Below are 20,905 nucleotides of genomic sequence, written 5' to 3'. Positions count from 1 at the left end.
GACTTGTGACTCCATGGACAATGAGGCAGAGACTATTTGCACCCACATTTCTCACCTTGTCAGCCGGGACAGGAAGAGGGTCCCAAGAGGGAGGCCGGAACAAAGACCCCCAGAGTGAAGGATCAGGAGGAGAACACGCCACCAGCACCTCCGTCTTGTCTCCATTCAACTTCAACCAGTTGCGGTTCATCCAGTCCCCCACGGATGCCAGGCACTGCCGCAGACACAACGACAACTCAGCCTGATCACGATCTAAACAGATCAGGGTCTGAGTGTCATCGGCATATGAATAGCACCTGAAGCCAAAGGAATGGATAAGTCACTCAAGAGGCCAGATGTAGATATTGAAGCAAATAGGAGACAAGGCAGAGCCTTGAGGGACACCATAAAGAAGAGAGAAAGAAGTGGAAAGAAATGTAGAAAATGAAAGAGACTGGGTTCTCTCAGTCAGGAATGAGGTGAACCAGGTGAGCACCTGGCCCAAAATTCCGACCTGAGCCAAGCGGTCGATCAGAATGGGGTGGTCCACAGTGTAAAATGCTTCTGACAGGTCTAATAAAATCAGGGTCCCAACCCCTCCTGCATCAACCAGCCTGGCCATGTCATCATAAACTGAGACCAGGACACTCTCTGTTCCCCGACCAGGCCTAAAGCCAGATTGGGCAGGATCAAAACGTCTTGTCGATTCCATATAGGACATCAGAATGGGAGAAATCAATGACTCAAGAAGTTTCATAAGAAATTGAAGTAGAGAAATATGGTGATAGTTCAAAGGCAGCACAGGGTCAAGAGAAGGTTTCTTAAGTGAGGGAATTACTGTGGCAGCCTTAAGTTCAGACGGGATATAGCATGTCTAGCAGGAGTTATTAACCGCACCCGTAATCTCATATACCAACTCAGGGGAGATGTCTTTCATGACGGCAAGGAGAATAGCATCTCAGGGGGCCCCAGACTTAAAACGCTGGATAGTGATGAGTACGTGAGACTCCTTAAACAACGGAAAAGAGGACCAGCCATCTAAGACTAGTACAAATCGTCTCGATTTTTGTAAAAAAGGATTGTGGCAATAAATCACAAAAATCCTGGGTGGAGCTAGCTGAGGGAGTCAATCTAGCAGCTAAAGAAAGAGATCTCACCACAGAAAAAAGCGATTTGGGTTGACAAATTGATGATTCAATTTTCTGGGCGAAAAAAGGCTTTTTTTGCCACCAAAATAGCTGCCGAAAAGGCTGCTGCAAAAGATGTATAACATAGTGTAAGGCTTGGGTCATAGGCCATCCGCCAGATGCATTCCGCCTGACTCATAGTGAGATGTAGTGACATAAGATTCTCTGAGAACCAAGGTTATGAAGGGAGGCTACTGCACACAGCGATTGGGAGAACTCTAAAAAGGTGGTTGCAGAAGCCTCACAACCTTTACTTTTGACCATAGAAATAGGATTCGGTAGGTCAACTGAGCACCAGCACCATAGCCATTTTTTCATCTTTTGCTGTATTTGAACCCCCTTAAGCAAACAGGACACCAAATAATGGTCAGACCAGAGTACTGGCTCGACAGAAAAAGTGGTCAGTAGACCTTTGTTGGCCGGAACCAGGTCGAGAGTGTTACCCAACTTGTGTTTAGGTTCTAAAACTTGTTGAGTAAGATCCAAATAAGCCATGCTATCGAAGAAGAGGCTACGTGAGGGAATTTAAGGTTTATTACATTTCAGGTTGAAATCTCCTAACACATCAAGGTGAGAGAATTGGGTATGTAGGTGGGTTACAATATCCAATAAGGGGTCAAGAAAATCAGTGTGTGACCCAGGCGGGTGATAGATAAGCAAAAAACGGCATATAAAAGAGGAAGATAAAACACAGTGAAGCAGTAAGGCTTCCATTGCCAGGGAATGAGGGAAATCCAATTTAGAAATCTTCAAAATATTTTAAAAAATCACTGCCACTCTGCCTCCCAGTTCATATGGATAATAGCAAAATCATCCAGTATAGCTTGAATCAAAGCAGGAGCCGAAGACTCCTTCAGCCATGTTTCTGTTACAAAAAGTAAATCAAGATCATGACCAGATAATAACTGATAGATGTTAGCCACATGGGCTGGCAGGGGACGCGTGTTAAGATGCAACAAACTTAGATCAAATGTTTCCAGAGATTGCAATGATAGTAATTGGGTGTAAGTAGATAGACGGGGTGTAGGAGAGTCAAACCACCCATCAGGAAAGTGAGTGCTGTCTGGAGCGAGGGCAAGAAGATCATAACCTGAGAAACATATGGGCCCTTCCAACCCGGCCTTAGCACTGTCAGGCACAGTCAGGCTTGCCTTAAGCGCACCTTTGGCGCGCGCGCGCTGCACCAGACTGCTGCGCGGGTGAACGCTCTGGCACATAGATTAGCCAAGCAGGATGAGAATGAGGCTAGGTCCTGCCCCCGTGAGAGAAAGAAACAGGACAAGCCGATCACCAGTGTCCTTGTAGCAATTTAGCAACAAATATCACAAGTGAATATCACTAGTGCAATTAAAAATCACTGTTACATCATGCTCAGAACATTAGTAACTGCATAGGGGCTTTAAATGGTTATCTTGCTAAGGATAGCCACACCTCTTTCCTAGGCAGCACAAAGAAAGAAACAGGACAAGCCAAGCACTGGCGTCCTTGTAGCAATTTAGCAACAAATATCACAAGTGAATATCACAAAGGTAAAAAGCACGTAGTGTAAGTAAAAATCACTATTACATCTAGGTCAGAACATTAGTAACTGCAGAGGGGCTTTAAAATGGTTATCCCACTCATGATACCCTCACCTCTCTCCAAATAAAGGCTAACATGTACCATCCTCCTCCCTGTTCCTTGCTTGGGGTATCACCACATTGGCAACAAGGTGTCGCAGTTGAGACCGGTCCCATGGATGCGAGCGGCATGGCAGCCCTTTACTGCGGACATGCAACAGTGTTGTTGCACTTAAGGTGAGGTAGCCAGTCCTGCCGAGCAAGGACCGCTATCTATCTGTGATGCAAAAGAAAATGACACTATGCTAGAGCTTGCAGAGAACTGGGTTTGGACAAAATGTTTGGAAAAGTCCGTGGAAAAGTCTGAAATTGGCTGTGTGAACATCAGTTATGTATTTGAGGTGGCTGCGCTCACATAGCCACGAAAAGGACCTATTGACCTTTTTCTATTGGATGGTGCCCCAAACAGCATGAAAGACAACAGTGGCTCGTGATGGACTATAATCTCCAAAGATACATACACTAGTCTTAGTAAAGAATCTAAATATTTGGAACCATCTGATATCGATCATGTAGTGTATGGGGACATTAAAATTGGTCTACTGGGTAAATACTGTGCCAAAAATGTTAAGCCAAAATATAAATACTCCAGAAAATGACATGTTGAATTTTTTCAAGTTAGTTTGATGTAATGTTTTGGGTGTTGAAGAATAACATTCATTTGGGAGTAGACATTTGAAAAGCAGGCATCCTACTTAAGTATGGAACTCTTTTAGATGGAATTGGGATCATAGCAAGGTCAGAGACTTAAATCTCTATTCTATTTTAGATGGGCAGTGCACATTTCCTTGTGTAGGGAGAGAGCCTGTAAATAGGGACAGCTATCTTTCCTAACACAAATACCAAAGTCGGGACTCGAGTCCTCTATGTTGCTACAGCGTAGCATGCCTCGCTGAAATGTGAAGGAGCTCAGCTATAACTTGAGTGGTTTACCTAGCAGTTCCTCTCTATTCAGGCTCCTCTCTCCCAAGAGAGACCTAAAAACTCAATCTGTGCTCTTATTTCCTTAAGACAGTAGAGACTTAAAGAATCAGTGTGTAAATGACTGTTGAATCATTGGAATATCTACAGTAAATTGATCACATACCCGATGTGCTCCAATGGCACACACAAAAGATTCAGCACATTCACTGATGTAACAACAATTTTAATGAATCACCTGACCAACATCCTTCATACCACAATACAATTCAATTTACAGATCCTAAGCTGGTAGAATCAAGGGAAACTTAACTAGAAACCATGCTCTCTCCACCATCCTAGTTGCCCGGTCACCTGGGCAGAGGTCATCCTTTGACTCAACTGTGATCTTCGGCTGACTGAGGATTCTGTCACTGTCCTTGAAAAAGCCAGGAGATCTTGCAATAGTTGACTGTTATGAAGTACTCATATATTTAATGAGCATCAATTCTATATGAGCTATACAGAGGATACTCATGTGGTGAGCGACAATAGCACCAGGAAGACTAAACGTGATCTGACTGCACACTAGCTGAGGGCACGCTTAGGGGGACAATTGGTACACGGGCAATTGCTGCTGGCCACACAGACTGCTTGAACAGCCAATACTGCAATGAGTGTGGGAGGTTTACGTCCTTAAAAGCAGTCATGCGTCACTAAAATATGAATCCACCATCTCTGTAACCACTACTGTTACCCTCTCATTCCCAGGCACATTTAAGAAAATAGAATGTGGAAGAGTCCCACAGGAGTGTATGTGTGAGAGGTCCGCACACTACATGGGCTGCCCCCACACCTGATCGTTGCAGTGGAGACGGTGCTATCAGATGCAGACCCACATTGTACTGACTGTTGTAGATGCTCAGTTGTTGCTATTGCAGGTCATTCATGTATCTGCTCCGCAAGTTACCTTACAAATACCCTTGAAATGCAATGTTCTAACTATGTTTTCTTGCATTTTATCCTATTGTCCACAGCGTGGAATCACCCATATTAGCCTTAAAACCTGACTCAAGCAATGAGGCAAACATGCTCAATGTTTTCTTTTGTGTGTTTTATACATGGGCCATTCTGAAAGACTGCCAACAGTTCGTACCATTTGCACATTATCTGACTTTCCCATGCTGTGTTCTGTTGCTGCTTTGAACAGGTTCGATTCAAGCAAGTAGATCAATGGTTGTGTCACACTGACAGAACAGTGGCTTCCTCAAAGTGCAACGGCAAACAGCAGACAATTCATAAGAACTGCTCTAAAATGGGGTGAAGACCCCATCCATTGCTCGCTGTGATTAGAACTGCTTTGCTCATACAGGTTGACAATCATGTGCTGGATCAGACATTTTTAGGTGGTTGTGTGGGAGTTTGTGCTGACAATGAAAAACACTCAACGTATTCCTGACTCTGTGGAACTGACTAAAATAAGAGCAGATCATATGTGCACAGCAACCATATCAAGGGAAGGGGAGGAATCACTCAACACTCTTGGGTGGTTCTTACCATCAAAACCTTGTATACAGAAGGTGATGGTTTATTGATAGACATCATGCAGCTTCTCTGCCCACACTAGCTAGCCACTTGAGGAGAAGGTGACCCAAGGCACTGTTTGAGATATGTAACCAGTGCTTTGTGTGCTTGTCCACATATCTATAGTGATTTGGATGTTGTCACCCTCTTTCCTTTCCAAGTACTTTCTGACTAGACAAACTACTGCATCATATAACAAAGGTACAGCCTTGCATGAACAGTCACTCCAGCTGGGATTTTGGCAGGGTGCCTCAGCACTTGCGAAGAGCTTTCTGATACTTTTGGTTTCAACAAAGGTGTGTGGCAGGTCTACTCCATATGTGATTGTGAACTTAAAATTGAGCAGAAGTACTCCAGGATATTTGCCATGATATTTCTGACTGTACTCAAATAACTTGCTAAGGCTGGTACATTCATTGTTTCCCTACCACTACTTTTGGTGCTGCTGATAGTGCTGGCAGACACTACTTTGATGCATGACTGACACACCTATCAGTTCTGGGTTCACTGTGCAGGTCATTGCAATGATGCTGCGAGTTTTTGCTGGCTTTTGGGGAGTATGCTGTATATGTTGCTGCCCCTCTTGTGCATGTGGTTGCTTCATGTGGCCCAGTAATGACATGCCTGGATTGCGCCTTCCCTTCCCATGGGGGCTAGGGGGACAGATTTTCTGCACAGAGTGCAGGTAGCACGAAGCTGTTCTTGTCCCTGTACAAAGCATGTGCACACTGTAGCAGGTAGCACGAAGCTGTTCTTGTCCCTGTACAAAGCATGTGCACACTGTAGCAGGTAGCACGAAGCTGTTCTTGTCCCTGTACAAAGCATGTGCACACTGTAGCAGGTAGCACGAAGCTGTTCTTGTCCCTGTACAAAGCATGTGCACACTGTAGCAGGTAGCACGAAGCTGTTCTTGTCCCTGTACAAAGCATGTGCACATTGTAGCTATGTTTTCTGGATTTGCATTAGGTGTCTCTGACTGTTGAGCAGCGGCAGAAGAGGCCACCTGGGGATCTACAAGGTGCACAGAATCAGGAATTGCTAATTGTTGCTATGATGGTCTGGTAGGTGCTGTTGTTGATTGAACTACACCACAGCCACCTTCGGATCCCTGAGGCATCACAAAGAGAGTAAATAGAACACGTGCTTTGTGGAGGTATTTCTACACGTTGGAGCTGTGCACGAGCTGTTGTGGTAGTAGGTGCCCTTTCAGGCTGTTTGTTCCTCCAATAGTCCCTCTGGGAGAGGGTTGGGTTGGAATCAGTATCGGTGCGTGTAGCCACAAACACATCTCCCATTGCTTTCTTATGTGATGCAAGGATGTAGTCAATGTCTTGCTTAATTTGTTTGTTTATTATTTATATAGTGCAGCCTGGCACTGAGGCATCTGGGCGCTTGGCATGGTTACAAACATTTAATTACATTTACATAATTAACATTATACAGGATATACTGCATATATACAGAATATTCTGGAAATAGACAAAGAATATACAGTATTTACAATAGACAAAGTACAGTGATAATGTTTACAAGGCTGTGGGTAGAAGATATATACATGTGTCGCAGAGTGAAAGGTAGTTGAGAATTTAGGCTTCTTTGGAGAGTAACCCCCATTATCACCGCTGTTGCCATGACCGAAATCAGAGGCAGAAAGGTTTAAAGGGGGTTGGAGATGCAGTAGCGGTGCCAGGCTGGCAACCATTCTGCCCCTTTAACATAGGCTGTAGGCATGGTTCTGCTGCCCGGATCTGCAGAGAGCTGCAAACCACCCACCCCCTCAACAACATCTCTTGTCACACAGCCAATAAACCTGTCACTAATACAACCGTCTATAATCATCACCCCCAAACATTTTCACAGCACACCCAAATATTTTTGTTTCTCTACAGTTATTGCAAATAAATAAACCTGTTTGTGTCTGAGTGTGTGTTCAGTCTAGCAGCCCCAGTGCAAAATAAATTAAGGTGTCAGTCAGAGAAAATTAAATCTCTCAAATAACATTACGAAGTCTAGCCTGCCTTTCTGTGAAATGCAGATTGCTTTTAAACTGTTTGCAAATATAACAAAATTACTCTTCCTACAATCTAGTTATTTCCAATTATATGAAATGCAGTTGTTTGGAAGTCCAAAATACCTTATCTAAAAATAAAAGTAAACTACTCCTGCTCTCAGGCACCTAAAGTTTCCTTTCCTTGTAAGTGTTCCCTCTTTCTATCTGCTTGCAAATATACTAAATGCGCAAGCACTAAAAGCAAAATCCCCACTTAAAAAAATAATTTGTTATGCTCCCAAGCTCAGATGGCAACAGACACCAGTTCACATCACCCTTCATCGCTGAAAGATTCCCAGCGGCTGCTGAAGAGTTCTCATGAATAGCCAGACGAATCGGCCTGCCCGAGCTGGTATAACAGACTCTCTTAAGTTAATTGAAGAGCCATGCATCCAGAATGCAGTAACCATCTAGGATTCAGACTAATGGTGCAGCCCAAGCTTCATCGCAGCACACTGGCTGGCCTTTCCTTACCCCACCTGACAAGGGGTGACCGATAGTAATGCAAAGGGACAGCAGGTCTATGGGATTCAGGCCCAGGCAGCATTGTACAGTCAGGGATTTCAGGGCAAAAGCCGTAGGCCTTTTGACATCTGGGTGAATGTCGGAGGTCGAAGCACTATGCTGAATTCCCCACAATTGGCATTTTGGCTTGGATGCATAAGATAGTGAATTGAATTGGCAAGACCATGCATGTCCACCGTTGTGCGTATGCTTCTCCCTGTTGTCACATGCTTTTACTGCAGTTATCAGCCTGTGAAAGAAGTGATTGCTGCTGCCCGGACCGCCATCTTGCATGTTAAGCAGGCTTACCATGCCAAACATGCTGTGTCACTTTCAGGAGTGCCACTGCATGACCTGAAGATCTCAGTGATCACTAGGTGCAGCTCTAAGTTGCTCAGGCTCTACAGGCTATGCGAGCTCTGCAGTCCCTTGCTGCAACGGTCACGGCAGAGCTCTGGATGTGGGTGGGGGGGGCTGTTTTTTTTACCAGTCACTGGCAGTTATGACCTGTTTCCTAACCTTTCAAGGAGGCCAGCAAGCCAATATGCACTCACAATGCGTTCCTCAATGAGGTTCTTCCTTTGGTGTACCTGCTTGGGCTGGACCTGTCAAACATTGCAAGGGCATGTGTCTATCAGCGTATGGCGAACAGCTCCCGAGGAGATTGATTTAAATCTTGGATTGTGATCCATGAGTTGTTGGATTCAAATATAAGATTCAGTACTTTTACACGTTTTAATGCCGGAAAATTATCTGCCTGGAAAGTGGCACATGTGTGTTGCTGTTGAATTACTAAGCTGCCCCCTACCCTGTGCAAGTGTGCAGTCAGTTTGGTGCGGCTGGGAGTGTTGTCACAAACCTCTTGAGAAGCCCTGTAGTGCAACATGTTGAACATTTGACATTTTATAAAAATGAAGTCACTTCATTTTGGAGAACTGTGGAACAAAATTCACCCATAGCCAATCCACTAGATCCAGGTTGTCCACTCCAAGCCTCGGGGGCCGGATCCATGATGGGTTTTCAGGATGCCCCTCTTTAATATTCATGAGCCATGTGCATACAAAGATTCTAAATGTATGCAAATTTAGCTTCTTGAATATTAATGAAGGATATCCTGAAAACCCGTCAGGATTCTGGTCCTCGAGGCCCGGAGTTGGACAACACTGAACTAGATTTACATGTTACATGCGTGCCACTGAAAAGTGGAGCAGGGTGGAGGGAAAAGGGCTAGCTTTTGTACTGAGCTGCCCTGTCCAATTGCTGACTTGCTGATCACGCTGACAGGCAGGAACTCACACTGCACTCCTTCAGAGTGATTGTAGCAATTGCCTCCACCTGACACATGAGCAATATGCTCAAGTGCTCTTCCTACTCCACCTGCATTCTCTCCTCCTCCTACTCTCCTACTCTCTGTTAGGCAGAATCCTATGCAGTACCCTTAGGGAACACTATTGGTGATTAAGTCTACAAGTGGCAGTACAATTTCACCTTTGGTACAAGCCTGTACTACACAGTTATAGTTGTAGCAGTAGCGGAGCAGACAGACTTATCTCAAGAGCAAATGATCAGTAATAGGAATTACACCAAGGACTACAATTACTGTGACTCAAGCAAACACTGACTCAAGGTTTCTAGTTAATAAATACAAGTACATTAATTTTTAAACCATCTGTTCAAAAAACACTTCACTTCTATTAAACAAAACCACACTCTTAAATATACTACACACAACCAATTCCCTTGGTTTAAGACAATTCAAGATAAGTACCTTAGGATTTGAAAGACCGGTGTTGTGAAACAAAAGACGTTACCGGGGGTTAAGAAACACTCACTTTTTGACAGTAATGACAGTTTGGTCTTACGAAGGAAAAGCATACCCGCGGGAAGAAATGCAACCGTAGTCAAACACACTTAGCACTTTGAATAAAAAGGGGATAAAAATCATAGGCAAAACTTTTGTCAAGGCACTAGAATCAGAGGACGAGTTCAACAATGCAGATAAAGTCAATAGGCCTGCGCCAGTGTCAAATGGAGCAGAGCTCTGTTGTCGAGGATTAGAAAGTTAGAACAGTTCAAGATTAATGTTGCCAGGAGTACTTAGATATTGTTAAAGGGAGGCAAAAGTTATAAGAGGGAAGGAAGAAAGGACAAGCCTTCGGTAAGAAAAAGGGTTCACCCCGATTTCTCAAGGTCAGACGTAGAGAACGACCAAATGTGCACAGTACCTTATTCGTATGAAGAAAGCTGGTGCCGCGGCAGTTGTTCCTGGTAGTTCCTGCAGACTCGTGGTTCCTGGAGCTTCAGTCATGGGGACAAGAAGGAGGACGTCTGGAGCGATCTGCACTACCCAGGGATGAGGCCAGCAGCAAAGCAAGGGTGAATAAAAGGTATGCTCCTTAAAAACTTGAGAGGGCTCTTCTGATGGCTATCTGGACCACTACAGCTTCGTGTAGCGATTTCAACCCAGGAGAGGATTCTCTGGCTGTAGAAAGGTGAGCTGGTTGATCCCACAAGGCTCAAGGGAAGAAGACTCCGGACTGGATCTTCTCTGTCGTTGAAGGGTAGATAGCTCAGGACTGCAACAGGGCTTCACCGGGACTCGGGGGTTGCAGCAGCCGTCTTCTTCTCCGTTTCTATTCAGTTCTTGTAGTTCCAGTGGTGACTCTGACTACCAGTGCAAGAGTCCTGCCTTTTATGCAAACATCCCCCATTCACACAGCCTGGCTGTCAATAACGCAGCAGGGGGGTGTCCAGCCTAGACAACCCCTCCAGCCAATGGACACAAAGTGTGACTTTGGTCTCCAAGGAGACCCTGTGCAGGGGGTTACTAAACCCCTCTCTCACATTCAGCCCACCTAGACACCCAGAAGCCAAAGGAGTGCTTCTTTGTAGACTCCACCAAAGGTTGGTGAACAAAGGAAGCAAACCTGGTTTGCCGCGCAAAGTAAAACACAAGAAGGATATTAACACAAAGAAATGTCAACTAAACCCGACCGGAGCCAAAAGAAAGAGTATTTGGTCAAGCGGGTTTATGTTCGAGGCTAATATAATAGCCTAAAACAGTACCACGTTTATATAGTATAATCACGGTAGAAAAGATAGGGTAGATACCACTGCCACCAGCCAAGTCTTAGTGTTAAGGGAGCGAAACAAAGCTCCAAGAGGTGCAGACTAAAAGGTGTAGGAATTAACCCCTTCTAATACTACATGTAAGATAGGGTGTATTGGGTCTGCAGTTTAAATGACTACATAAAGTAAATGGCAACTTTACCTGGTTCTGGGGGACAGTAGTCAGCCCCAGAAAAAATGGAGTCAGTGGGAAGTCTCAAAGACAACCCTGTGTCACTGCACTGAAGGTGCTGCGTAACACACACAAAAAGTGGGGCTCATGGAGTGGTGTTGCTCCAGATCCCAAGATCACACAAACAGTAGAAATACACATGGCAAAACCCGTGTAAGAGTGGGAAAAAGGCTCACACTCTTACCAGGTGGAAAAAATAAACCCCAGAAATCCAGCAAAGCTGCTGAGGGACTAGGTGAGGGAAATTAGCCATAAATGAGAATTCTCCCTAACACTCTCCTACTCTAAAACACGCCATGCCTCTGAGCTCCACCAGAGTCCCTGGCTCCCCATCCTCTGTGCCTCATTCGCTCTCATGGCCTTCCAACCTCCACTCCTCTCCTTAGGCCACCCCCAGTACCGCGGCATCGCTTGCTGATAGAAAATTCTCCCTTTGCTGATTGTGCTGTGCCTGTGAGCCAGCACCGACTAACAGCTTAATGCTTCCGTCGCCTCATCAGTCATGTGTGAATCGCCGTGCAAGGAGAAATGCGGCTGCTATCCACGCTCCCTTCCCCATAGCCCCTTATTTTCTCAGTTTCGCATGCGTGCCACTGACCTTCAGAGACCCATAACTTTGGAAAACTAGAGAACTACACACATGAAGAAAGTGAACATATACACAAATGTGCTCCCAAAGGAACTACAGATGGACAGCAAACCAACACAGCAAACATGGGGAGGTGACAGCAGACACAGCGGGGGAACTGGGAAATTGTAACAAAACTTTTTTTTATTTTTCAGTTTATTCAGGGAAAGGAATGGGGAGAGGATAGTTTTTTTTTTATCAGGGAAAGGAATGGGGAGAGGGAAGGTAGTTTTTTTTTATCAGGAGAAACAACAGGGATATTAGCAAAGGGTAGCTTTTTTTATTTTTTTATTGCAGTAGGCAACTTATCCCTGGACAAATGATAAACAGACAAAGTGATCCAAAAATATTTCACACAAACCGCAAACTCTAAACTACACAAACATGCACATTCAAAAACTGGTCAAAATGCTCATAGCTCCGTCCGTGTGTCCGCATGCCATGGAAAATAACATTGTAGTTGCGCCTTTTATAGAGCCTCTAACATCCTTTAGGAAATTTGTGAGCTTTGATTGGCTTATCCAACTCAGCAGATCGTCCAGGACCCAACCAGAAAAAAGAAGCTCCTTACTGGAGCCCCACATCATCACGTGAGGCCTGAGAGCCTGTTTGGAGTTATAACTGTGATTAGACCACCCTAAAACCCGCTGTGCACACACAATAGGTGCATTCTCGCAAAAAGGATTCGAGGTTAATTTTGGAAGTTTGAGCAGACATCAGAAGATTCAAACACGTTAGTCGCGTCAGACACAAATCCCCACAGTGGATGTGTTGGTCCACTCAGCCAAAGACCCAGCTCGCATAAGGTATAACAAAGTTTCTGTCTATTATCTGTGCACTTTATCACACGATAAAATCAATCTCTGTCAAACAATTTCTGTATCCAAATTTCTGTTTCAATCTGTAGCAAGCGATTTCAGACAATAGAAAAATAACATGCATACAGACATAATTATCTGTTCTCAGTCAATGGACTGTCACACACCAATTCACTGTCACTTTACCTACCCACGTTCAGTGCATTTTAGCTAAAACGACAAGGCTACACTTTGACAAAGCGAGCACCCAGCTGGCCTTTTTGGGGCTTTGCAAAATCTAGAAATAGCTCCTAGTCTGTTGTGTGCTTTGCTTGAATGATGATTTTGTTTTAATGTGTGCATTATCGCATGGGTAAACATCACATGTCTGTAAGAGGGGCAGGATGGAGCCAGAGCACTGTTGGTGATTGTCTCCCTGGCTGAGGCATGGTACCCTGCTTGGCCATGGGCACGTGCCTATCGGTCATAATAAAGGCAGACTGCGCCCAGAGGCACTCACCTGCACTAGACGATTACACTGGGTATACACAATCTACAGGCTGCCTGCACAAATGCAGACTTGTACACATCTGCATCTACCAACCCGAATGCAATGCAAACAATAGAAAAGTGAGTAAATAGTAAACGATAGGAGGTGAAGGGCTGCGTGGAATTGAGTTACTTTGGCAGAACCATGTTTTAAGGAGTTAAAACTATAAACAGGTGCAGGATTTTCTAAGATGGTCGTTTTTAAGACTTTTTCATTTCTGCCTAAAGTTTGAAGTGAAGAATGTGAAGCAGGAGCTTTGTCGCCTAAGCTTTTGACATAGAATTGATTTGAACCAATGGGCACAATATAACGTTTTGAGCACTTCCATGTGCGGGCTCCTCTTGTAGCGCGTCAGGATTTTGGCATGAAAGAAAAACTCCTCTGCTTGTTTAGGAATGAGAAATCCCACCTCGCTTAATCACCTTTCAGATGCATCTTCCCATTGGCCAGAGCAATCCTGGGAGAGCTGGGTGAAACAGCAAGTAGTGTTTTCAAGAGTCTTTCTCTAGAAGAGGCTGTAAGCATTACATAAAGATTGATGGTGAGTGCTCTTCTTGAGAGTTTGTTCACATAGTTTGGCAAAGATGTCACAGTGCCATTGGGTTGTGCAGCGCGTGAATTCATTTTGAAGAGACGTATAAGCTGGCATCTTTCTTCAGAGAAACAGAAGCCTAGATAGGGTAATTCCCCAGCCAATGCAAATGTGCTGTAATTTGAAAAAAATGCCTTCATTGGCCGGTTCCCTTACCATAGTGATAGCTTTTGGTATCTATAGGTTTGTTGAGCCTCTGCAAGTGGCACATTACCTGGAAGCAAAGGCATGCTGAATGCAGACAAGGCAGGTAGGGAGACAGCATGCAGCTACTGTGTTTTTCAAACTGGTGAGAAGGCTGCTTATTATCCATGAGTTTTCAGGGTTACACTTAGACATTGTCAATATCTAGTGTTTTTGACAAATATTAAAACTGCAGCTTTGTCGCAATTATTACTGTCAAAGACAACATGCATGGATTTAGCATGCAGTGCTTTTTTGTACTTGTCTATGAATAGACCTACTTAGAGGGAAAAGGAAGTGGCCTTTACACAGAGGTGTGACACCGCTGTTTGTTGTTATGCCAGGCCTGTGGTGGACGTGTGGAAAGAGGTTGGGTTTCCCTTTGTATACCTCATACATATAACAACCGACATCGGTCAGAGAACTTCCCTTACATGTCAACAGGGCGGATTGAGTGACTCTGGGAAAGTACTCTTTTTTGACAGCAATCTTCAGGAGGAGCTAAGTCAAGGAATCTGGATTCTGATGGGTTGAGATCCAAGTGTTCTTCATTTGCAGAACTGATCAATTAAAGAATTGGGATTAAAAACGATGCAGGTCGACCTGTATGTTTGGGGGGCTGGCACCCTTATATCTTCTCAAATGGCTGGCTGCGGAGCAGTACTAGGTGGTAGAACCCCAATTGCCACCAAGTATCAAAGTTCAGTAAGAATGGTCCGTACTGCAAATCAGCGCACTGTGCTAGTTTAACTGCGGCGCCCGGGATATATCCCGTACATTGGGTAATCTATCAAGGATACGCATCTATGAATAGAACATTCACTTCAACTATTAGACATCGGAAAACTAGAACAGACTTGAAAAGCATAATACTTAGACACATCATTCAGCACTATAGAGCCTTGAGACCGACCACAGGGTCGAAACACGTGTCTTAACTGTATTAGATTCTATTGGGCAGTGTGCAGATTTGCAATTACAGAATTGATCTGCCACGGTCATTGGGCTGACTTTGGAAGTGCAACATCTAAAGACCTGTTTAGAAACCTGACTTTTGAACTACCTTGTATTTGTTATAGCTTTGTGGTGGAACATTCTCGGAAGAATAGAGTAGGGTAAAGGGTGTTTTTTGGATTCTTGCTAGTTTCCATTACATTTTCACCCAGAGCCTTTTTCTTTAGCCCAGACCATGATTGGTTGTGTTATTAGAGAGCTAGCGTACCCTTGCTGTCATGGGATATTCCCATTTTGGACGCAGACCCAGTTTTAGATGACCATTAAGCTGTTCTGGTGTTTTGAGAGGTCTGATCTTTTGAAAATGGCAGGCGCTAAAGTACATTGTATTTGTTGAGGATAAACCAGGCACTTAAGTGCTTCTGAGCTCTGTGCAGAAATAATAATTGCAATTAAAACAAACCTAATAAGGCAATATTACCACATATAAACACACACAAAATTGTCCTGACAATAAACTATTACATAAAAACAAAAAACATTGCAGATCAAACATTTCCAAAATACCTGTCTAAGTCACATAAGCCCAAAAGTTATTAGAATCGTTGGAAAACCGAGTTCCTGGCAATGGTCTTGAGCATCTGGAAGGACATTGTAGCGTGTAATGGCAGCCCAAGAAAATCTTTCTTTAGTCAGGAGAAGAAACAATACTGCAGTAGGCCATGTTAGGCAGAATCATATGCACTACCCTTTGGGAACAAGACACAAAATTAAGACCACAGGTGTAAGTACAATTTCACCTTTGGTACAAGCCTGTACTACACAGTTGTCTGGTAGCAGTGGCTGAGCAGCCAGACTTATCTCATAAGGGAAGTGAGCAGTACACGATGTTACACAAAGCACTTGCAATTACAGTGGTTCAAACACACATTTACTCAAGGTTTCTTGGTAAAAGAATATACATTTATTTACACAGTCAGTTGGAAAACATTCCACTAGTAAGAAGCAGCTCAATATCACACAATAATACACTACTATACTAAACCAATAAGTTTCTGAACAAGTTAGGCTCCCCTGAAGTGGGAGCAAAATGACACTTCAGTAACTTTCAAAGGGATATAAAGACAAAGATTATAAGAATCAAAGAACAATTACTTTCATAGGCAGGGCAAATAGTTTCAGTTCACTACAACAGGCAATTCAATTCAATAGGCCTGGGCCAAAGTCAATGGTTCAGTGTCTTGGATAGGACAGCACAGTTCTGGTAGTAAACGGTTAAGTATTTGCCAATGTTCTTAGAAGTAGTTTGCCAGAAGAAAAGTTATATGTCGGTTTAGGGGAGAACAAGCCGCCAAAGTTGGGAAAGTTTCACAAACTTTCATCACAGTAGAAAGTATTTCTTTACTGCACTTGTACAGTACCTTTGAATGAAGAAAAGCTGTAGCTGAGGCAGTTGTTCCTGGCAGTTCCTGCAGATCTCGCTGTTCCTGAGCTTCAGTCATGGGGACAAGAAGGAGGACGTCGGAGGTTCCTGCACTGCCCAGGGAAGAGGCCACAAGCTTGGCAAAATGTCGGTTTAAGGCGTGAGTGCCTTGAAGTCGACAAACTGGTATGCTTCTCACTGGCTATCCGGTTTTCAACAGCACTCTAAAGAAAATTCGACCAGTATTGAGACGGTGTCCAGGTGGCTTGCGAGTTGGTTGTTCCCACCAGCTCAAGGGAAGAAGTTGTCCTTGAAGGGCTTCTCTGTCGAGGGAGTTTCAGGCAATTTGAAACTGCAGCAGGGCTTCACCGGTGGACCAGGAGTTGCAGCAGTCGTCTTACTTCAGCTTGTCTTCGGTTCTTTCGTTCCAGTGGTCGACTCTGCTTTCCAAGTCCCAGAGACCTGCTTTTAAACTGTTTTCTCCCATTCATTCCAGCCTAGCTGTCACTCTCCCAGCAGGATGGCTGTCCTTGCTGGAAAGTCAGCCAGCCAATCACGCTGGAGTGTATTCAGGTCTCCTGGGAGACTAAGCACAGGAAGTTTCGGGCACCTCCCTCACATTCTGTCCACCCCAGACACTCAGGCGCTAGAGGAGGGCTTCAGCACTGAAGCCCGCCAAAGGCCAACAAACAAAGGGACCAAACCTAGTTTAGGGCGCAGAGACAAACACTAGAAGGACCTTTCCTAAAAGAAACGGCAAAAAAAGTTGACCAGAGTCTGTTCTTACAGATAGGTATTGGGCGCCATATTGGAAAACATGGCTGACCCGATTTTTAGCTATCTGTGTTCGTGGTCGGGAAAAATCATGGTAGTTCATTCTAAAACCACTGCCACCAGCCATTTCAAGAGGAAAGGGTTACATTTGACTGTTACATGACTGTTAAGACATAGGGGATGCTAGGCAACCCCTCCAGCACAATATAGGAAGATCGTGTGTGCTGGGTCTGTAAATTTAAAAAGACTGGTAAAGTCAATTTTACTTTACATGCTCTGGGAGACAGTAGTCAGTCCCAGAGAAGGTATTTAAACCTGGGGGAGTCTGAAAGACACCCCTGTGCCACTGCACTGAAGGTGCTGTGTGACACACAAGAATACAATGATGCCTATGGAGTTCTTCATATCAAAAGAACACAAAAGTAAAAGACACATCAAAATACATGAACGAGTGAGAACTAAAGGCTCACACTCTTTCCACGTAAAAATTAAAATCCTAGAAATCCAGCAAAGTTGCTAGGGATCTCAAAAGTTGGGGGAAATTGGCACATTCTTGAGAATTCTCCCTAACAGGCCAGAACATATCTAGGTTCATCATGCTTCTTACACCACTTGAAATGGTGAGTTTATTATCCAGATTATCTGGTTGCTTACCATGCATCCCCCATATAAGTAAACCATGTAACATTAACTGTAATTGTTTCCCTTATCAAAGCCAATGAAGTTGCTGGCTCTGGCAGAGAATATGGCCGCAGTATGAAGGGTTGCGTTCAGAGGAGTGAGCATACTCTGCATAAGATTAGCTAGGCTGGAGTCCACATTCAATGCAGGAGATAACTGAAGCTTATACGAGGATCCTGGCCACATCTTAAGAGTAGAGGATAACTTTGGGGAACAAGAAAGTCAGCATATTTGTGCCCTTAGGTGAGTGTAATCCCTAAATTACGTGACACTCAAAGGGTAGGAGTAGAATCCTGGAGGCTCACCAAGCCACCTCAGAGGTTTTAGAGATGCCTGTTACTAAAACACACAGAGGAGTATATTCTGAGCTTTCTACTCCAACGGAGTACAGGCCATTCATCCAAAATTGCATGATCCCTCTCAGTATGTGATAAAAAACTGGAATATACCTAGTTTGCTTTCCATACTAAAATCTCTCTGGCAATGAAAGATGACGGGGCAACCTGCACACAGTTTCAGAATTGTAGCATGGATTCCGCAGTATGAACAGAAGACTTCCCAAAATGAACCATCGTAAAGACACAAGATGCAGAGGACATGGGTACATGCACCAGAAGGACTTCGAGAGGACAACATAACATGACACATTTAAAGATGTTGAAGAAATGGAACATCACCTGATTTTCTAAATAGAGGAGTTTCAATGGCTCTTAGAGGACATTTGAAACAGAAGCCAATCAAAATCCCTAAAACAAACCTAAAAAATAACCCTGGCCAAACCCAGATTCCCTCAGGAGCTCTATAAAAGGAAAAACTGAATGAGTGGAAGAAGCTTGGACAGCAGCAACCACTCTTCCAAATTATCCTCTTATACACAGAGATCACCATGCCTACTGGAAAGACTTGGTGCATGTCCTGTCCAGCCCACAGAAGTTGATGAAGAATGACTCGTAATATGAGCCTAAAGAGAAGTAGTTTGCTGGGAGAGGGAAGTCCTAGGAAATGTGCCCGAGCCAAGCAAAGGGAGCCTGATTGTGAAGTACTTTCTGAAGAGGATAGACCTGTGGAAGAGGAGTGAGATAATAGTTTGCCCGACAAGGTCACTGAATAAGTGGGGTAGACATAACCATTGAAGACAATGCTGTGAATACTCAAGGTCTAGAGAGACACCTTAAGAGAATGCTTTGGAACCTCAAGGTATGGTGAGAGACCAGATGTGAAAGCTGATGAAAACCGTGATCTGGGCGATTCTGCAAGAAATGTTCAAAGAAACAGACAGCATCATGAAGAAACCAGAGGCTAAGGGAAAATGTGATAGAAGGATCCAGAGAAAAAAAACCCACACACCTAAAACTCTTTAGGCATGGGGAAAGCAGGATGACTGAAGGGTCTAGACTGAGTAAGCCCTAGAATAGCCATCCCAGAGGAACCTTTGTTCGCTTATGGTTGAACATTTTGATGTTCGGATTTGTGAACTCTTTTGTTAGTTGACTAGTGGAATATTTGTTTTGCAAGCTTAGGATACCTGGCAGGCTAACCAACTTGCCATTGTAGAATAGTGTCCAAGGACTTGTAAAAGGAGAGTAAGAACTTTGATTTTATTTGTGAAGGTATTGAATATCTGGAGAAAGCCCTACTTTGTGTGTTCCCAAGCCTGACACTGTTTGCTTTAGAGACATCGTTTTTATGTAGATGTGTCTCATAATCCCAGAGGTGCTTGGTCCAACCTCTTCCCCAAAGATATATTTAATCCATCTTTGGTGTTAGGCGGAAACCTGTGCAGTTCCCTCTGGGACCACTGCAATAGATTTAAGACTACAGGTGGTTGGCGGTGAACCCACTTGGTAGCAGTCTGTACCACACAGATTCACTTGGTAGCTGTGGCTGAGCAGTCAGACTTCCCTCAAGAAGAGTTGAGCAGTATGTGGAGTATACAAGATAGGGCAATTCTTCACAGCAAGACAAGCAAACACGCAACGAGGCTTAGTGTAAAGATATTAAGGTATTTATTTATAACGAAACATCTATCAAAAACACTATGGCAAATTCACGGCAAACAAATCAAACACAATTACTCTACGAAGAAGAAAAACGATCAATCCCCCTAGCAATATTTCGACAAGTCTAGGTTCTACCGGTATCACTTATTTTCAGACAGAGGTGTATACCTCAACCTAGATGGCACTCTAATATTAGTTAGGACGGGAGAGAAAAAGATAGGCAGGTTATGAAATCAACACAGTTCAATCCTTTGCGGATAATATGCAAGGCAGGAAGGCAAGAATCACAATAGATTGTAAAGTTCAGAGGCCAGGCCCACTCGGAGAGAGGCAAGGCACGATGTCCCAAAAAGTCTCTAGTGCAGGTGCATTCAAGTCTTTGTAGCAAATTGTTATCGGCAGATTGAACCAGTTCAGAACAATAAATGAGAAAAGCTTGGAGGCGACACAACGGAACTGAGAGGATTAAGACACTTCATTCGAACCGAACAAAAAGGGAAGCCAGGCGGACACGGTACCTTGTTGTGGAGGGCAGCTCCGGCGGGGGCAGTTGTTCCTGGTGGTGGGTGCACGTCGGGTCTTTGCCAAGAGTAGAGATGATCTCGTTGTCAAAGAAAAGTGAAGTCCGGTGCACCACCAGGGAAGAAACCAGCCGCGGAGTGCTCTGTCACAAGGCACCACCTTTTGGTCACGGTACAGGGGTAGTGGCTATCCGGTTGCCGAGGTGCTCTGCACGGGCAATTCGACCACTGCGTCCTGAGGCGAATACAAAGCAAAGGGGACTGGTTGTTCCCACCAGTCAGGGGAAGAGACTTTCCGGCAGGGAGATCTCCTCTGTCGTCGGGAAGTGGTGAGTCGGTTCTGCAGGGCTCCACCGGAGGTGTCGTCGTGCAGGTCGGCTCAGCGTTACCCTCGTCGGATGTTTAGGTCCTGTGGCGACTTCTGAAGATCCAGTCCCAAAAGCCCTGCTTTTATGCAGAAAACCCCCATTCATTCAGCCTAGCTGTCAATCAACACATGCTAAGCGGTGAGCGGGAAGGCTCACCACCTGGGCCAATCACTCCCGAGTGCGACCGGAGTTGGCAAGGCAACTCGGTCCAGGGTGCCTAAACCCCCTCCCACAACCCTGCGGTAACCCAGACAGAATGGCACCACTTTGGAGGGTCTCTGTACAGAGCCCGCCAAAAGTGGAACAAAGG

The sequence above is a fragment of the Ambystoma mexicanum genome, chromosome 10, assembly GCF_040938575.1.
Source record: "Ambystoma mexicanum isolate Mex_15411 chromosome 10, UKY_AmexF1_1, whole genome shotgun sequence".
NCBI lineage: Eukaryota > Metazoa > Chordata > Amphibia > Caudata > Ambystomatidae > Ambystoma > Ambystoma mexicanum.
Note: the sequence above shows the minus strand (reverse complement) of the source record.